This window comes from Pan troglodytes, chromosome 5 (assembly GCF_028858775.2).
Source record: "Pan troglodytes isolate AG18354 chromosome 5, NHGRI_mPanTro3-v2.0_pri, whole genome shotgun sequence".
Taxonomy (NCBI): domain Eukaryota; kingdom Metazoa; phylum Chordata; class Mammalia; order Primates; family Hominidae; genus Pan; species Pan troglodytes.
The window spans coordinates 8,227,886-8,232,296 of NC_072403.2; the positions used below are offsets into that span (position 1 = coordinate 8,227,886).

The 4,411-nt window shown below is 36.0% G+C and overlaps 1 protein-coding gene across 30 annotated transcripts in view; it reads left to right on the top strand.

The window, feature by feature from the left end:
• The window catches only part of LOC134810163 (serine/threonine-protein kinase Nek4-like), a 232,505-nt gene that overhangs the window by 33,313 nt on the left and 194,781 nt on the right, over window positions 1–4,411 (top strand). The gene's annotated exons all lie outside the window — the stretch shown is intronic.

A 4,411-nucleotide genomic window follows, 5' to 3' on the forward strand; every position in this document is an offset into this window, starting at 1 on the left:
CATATATCTGTTGGCCATTGGTATGTCTTCCTCAGAAAAATGTCTGTTGCAAGTCCTTTGCCCATTTTTAAATTGGGTTGTTGTTTTTTCGTTATTGAGTTGTGTGAGTTTCTTATATGTTGTGGATATTAACCCTTTACCAGATATATGGTTTGCAAATATTTTCTCCCAATTCATAGAGTGCCTTTTCATTTTGTTGATTGCTCCCTTTGCTGTGCAGAAGCTTTTTAGTTTGATATAGTCCCACTTGTTTATTTTTGCTTCTGTTGCCTGAATTTTTTATGTTATGTTAAGAAATAATTGCCAAAGCCAAGATCAAAAAGTTTTTCTCCTAACTAATTTCTAGAAGTTCTTTAGTTTCAGGTCACATTTAAACCTTTAATCCATTTTGAGCTGATTTTTGTATATGGTGTTAAAAAAAGGGGGGCCAATTTCATTCCTTTGTATGTGGATATCCAGTTTTCCCAGCACCATTTGTGGAATAGACTATCTTTTTCCTATTGTGTCTTACTGGTGTCCTTGTTGAAGGTCAGTTGATAAATGTGTGGGTTTATTTCTGGGCTCCCTATTCTGATCCATTGGTCTATGCATGTGGTTGTATACTAATATCATACTGTTAAGATACTATAACTTTGTAATATAATTTGAAATCAGGAAATGTAATTCCTCCAACTTTATTTTCCTTTCTCAAGACTGCTTTTGCTACTCATGGTCTTTTGTGGTTTCATACAAATTCTAGAATGGGTTTTTCTATTTTTGTGAAAAATGTCTGAAATTTTCATAGAAATTGCATTCAATCTGTAGATTACTTTTTGTAGTATGGACATTTTAATAATATTAATGTTTTCCAATCCATGAACATAGAGTATCTTTCCATTTATTTGTGTCTTCTTCAATTTTTTAAATCAATGTTTTATAGTTTTCAGTTTTCAAATCTTTCACTTCTCTGGTTAAATTAAATCCTAAGTATTTTATTCTTTTTGATGCTATCATAAATAGGGTTACTTTCTTGATTTTCTTTCAGATGGTTTGTTATTGGTGTATATAAATGCAACAGATTTTTGTATCCTGATTTTGTATTCTACAACTTTAATGAATTTGTTTATTAGTCAAATCGTGTTTTTTTTTTTCTGGAGCCTTTAGTATTTTCTACATATAGAATCATGCCATCTGTAAATAGGGATAATTTTACCTCTTCTTTCCAAGTGGACACTTTTTATTTCTTTTTCTTGTCTGATTGCTCTTGCCAGTACTTCTAGTACTAGATTGAATAGAAGTAGTGATGATGGGCATTCTTGCTTTGTACTGGATCTTAGAGGAAAAATTTTCAGTTTTTCTCCATGGATTATGATGTTAGCTGTAAGCTTTTCATAAATGACCTGATATGTTGAGGGAATTTCTATCTATTCCTATTTTGTTGAGTGTTTATCATAAATGGATGTTGAGCTTTGTCAAATGCTTTTCTGCATCTATTAAGATGATCACTTGGTTTTTAACTTTCATTCTGTTTTGTAGCATATGACATTGATTGATTTGTATATGTTGAACTCACCTTGCATCTCAGGGACAAATTTCACTTGGTCATGGTGTATAATATTTTTGACGTGTTATTGAAGTCAGTTTGCTAGTATTTTACTGAGGAATTTTGTGAGATGGTAATGTTTAGTAGGAAATTTGAAATATGTGGGTCTTACTACACAGGATAAGGCTAGAGATCTATAGATTTGATGATTGCCTACACTCCAGAAGGCAGCAAAACAGAGACATCTGAAAAGATATAATGATTGAAATAAGGTAAGCAAAATGAGACTCTGAAGAGAAGCAATAGACAGAAGAGGGATAAAAATAGAGAATATGGGAGAATGGCCACAGCTGGAATGGGAAGAAAAAGAGAAGCTAGAAAAGTTTACATCGTGCCAAACTCTATCCCTATTCTGGAGTGGAAATAAACTGGGTAGGACTAGGAACTACAGTGGCAATTTCATGCTTAGCCACTGTGAGTTCAAGCAATTCTTTCTACTCCCTCTTGATTTACTCTTGATCCTTGTGACTAGTGTTCTACTCATATTAAAGAGCAGTATACCTTTTTAGCCAGTCATCTAGTGCAACTTTCCCTTATTCTTTTGCTTGTTTTCTTTTCTCTAAGCAGTTTGGGCTCTACCTGTTATCACTCTCAGCCAAATGGACAACATGGATCTTTACTCGGTATTTTGAGATACTCATATCCTCAGTCCCTATATCATGATTCTGAATACCAGAAAGGTTGAAACTGCCTGTGACCATCACAAATCTTTTTGATTATGATGAAATCCCTGATGCTATCTCATGGTCAAAATGATAGTGACATTTTTCATCATGCAGCTGGTCCTACCCTGATTACTACTTCCTCTTCTGGCTAAATCCAATCACATTTGTGCCATTTACCCTTTGAATTCTCTTTCATTCCCACATGATTTAACACATAGAAGTAGTAGAAGTAGTATAGAGCCAGATGGAGGTATTGTCTCTTCCCTGTGAGGAAAGAGATTTGAAGAAGATAGTAAGCAGTCTCAGCTGATACAAAGGAGACATAGAAGGATAGAACTGTAGTAAGATCTTTGAAGATGGCCTTCATTCTTTATCTGACTTACTAAGTTTAAGACTTTTTGTGGTATTAATACACACAAAAATTCTATCAATTTTTAATACTCTGTCAGGTAAATAAATTATATACAAATGATTTTAAAACAAGATGTACATCAATTCTGAAGTTCACAGGATCAATTAATAAAAAACGCAGTATACAATGAGAAGGAAATTTTGGGCAATTTCAAGAGTGTTGTTTCTGTAAAGTTATAGGGCAATTGCCAAATTTTAGTAAAAGAAATATTTGATATTGTGGAAATTGAGATAATTAAGGCAGAGTTTTAGACCATTTGTGGCAAAAGTTTGACTATGAAGGAAAAGAGGAAAAGTAGATTGATTGGGATAGCAGGTAGAAAAGAATTCCAAGGGCTTTTAGTAAGAACTATATACAATGAAGACTCCTAAACTTGAGCTTAATATATGCCAAGTACTATTCTGGACATTGAAGATACAAGTAATCATAATGTCATATTCTTACCTTCAAGTATCTCAGGGTCTACTGGAGAAGATAAACAGATTAACATACATTATAACAAAGAAAGTGTTAAAATAGTAGTATGAACATAGATATTTAAAAGAAGGAGTATCTAACTTTTTTCTTGGAGCACAGGCAAAGCTTCATAGAGGAAGTGGCATTTAAGATGAGCCTTACTGATCAGTAGTAGCTTGGGAAGAGAGAAAAGGGAAAGGGAATTTTTAGCAAGAGATATGGCTTGTGGAAAGGCTTAAAACGGTGGAAAAGCATGGTATATTTGAGGATTCATGAGCAGTTCAATTTGACTGAGTTACAGGGTGAATGAAAGGGAGTAGCAGGAGATGAAGCTAGAAAGATTTCCTAACACTAGGTGGTAAAATGAACTTCTCTAACCTGGTAAGAAGTTTGGATTTTATTCTGTAGGCAAAAAAATAACTCAAGCTGAGTAGAATATTATAAAATTTTTGTTTAAAAAAGAAAACTTGGCCAGGTGCGGTGGCTCACACCTGTAATCCCAGCACTTTGGGAGGCCGAGGCAGGTGGATCACCCAAGGTCAGGAGTTCAAAACAAGACTGGCCAACATGGTTAAATCCCCTCTCTACAAAAACATAAAAAAAAATTAGCCAGGCATGGCCGGGCGTGGTGGCTCATGCCTGTAAACCCAGCACTTTGGGAGGCCAAGGCGGGTGGATCACCTTAGGTCAGGAGTTCAAAACCAGCCGGACCAACATGGAGAAACCCCATCTCTACTAAAAATACAAAATCAGCTGGGCATGGTGGTGCATGTGTGTAATCCCAGCTACTCGAGAGGCTGAAGCAGAAGAATCACTTGAACCCGGGAGGCGGAGGTTGCCGTGAGCCAAGATCGTGCCATTGTACTCCAGCCTGGGTGACAAGAGCGAAACTCTGTCTCAAAAAAAAAAAAAAAAGCCGGGCATGATGGTGAGTGCCTGCAATCCCAGCTACTCGGGAGGCTGAGGTCGGAGAATCGCTTGAACCCAGGTGGCAAAGGTTGCAGTGAACCAAGGTCATGCCATTACCGTCTATCTAGCCTGGGCAACAGAGTGAGACTCCATCTCAAAAACAAACAAACAAAACCCACTAACTTTCAGGTATGACGGAATAGTTCAGACAGAATAACGTTTCTTCTAAGATCAGCTAGAGAGGTTAGAAAAATATATATTTTAAATATATGTTTGAAGTAATCAAAGAGCTACAGAGGAAAATAGTAATTAACGGGACAAAACCTTGGAGAAGGGAGAACCATACAGAGAATTGAGCTGACATTATGCAGTCTCTTTTTTCCTCAG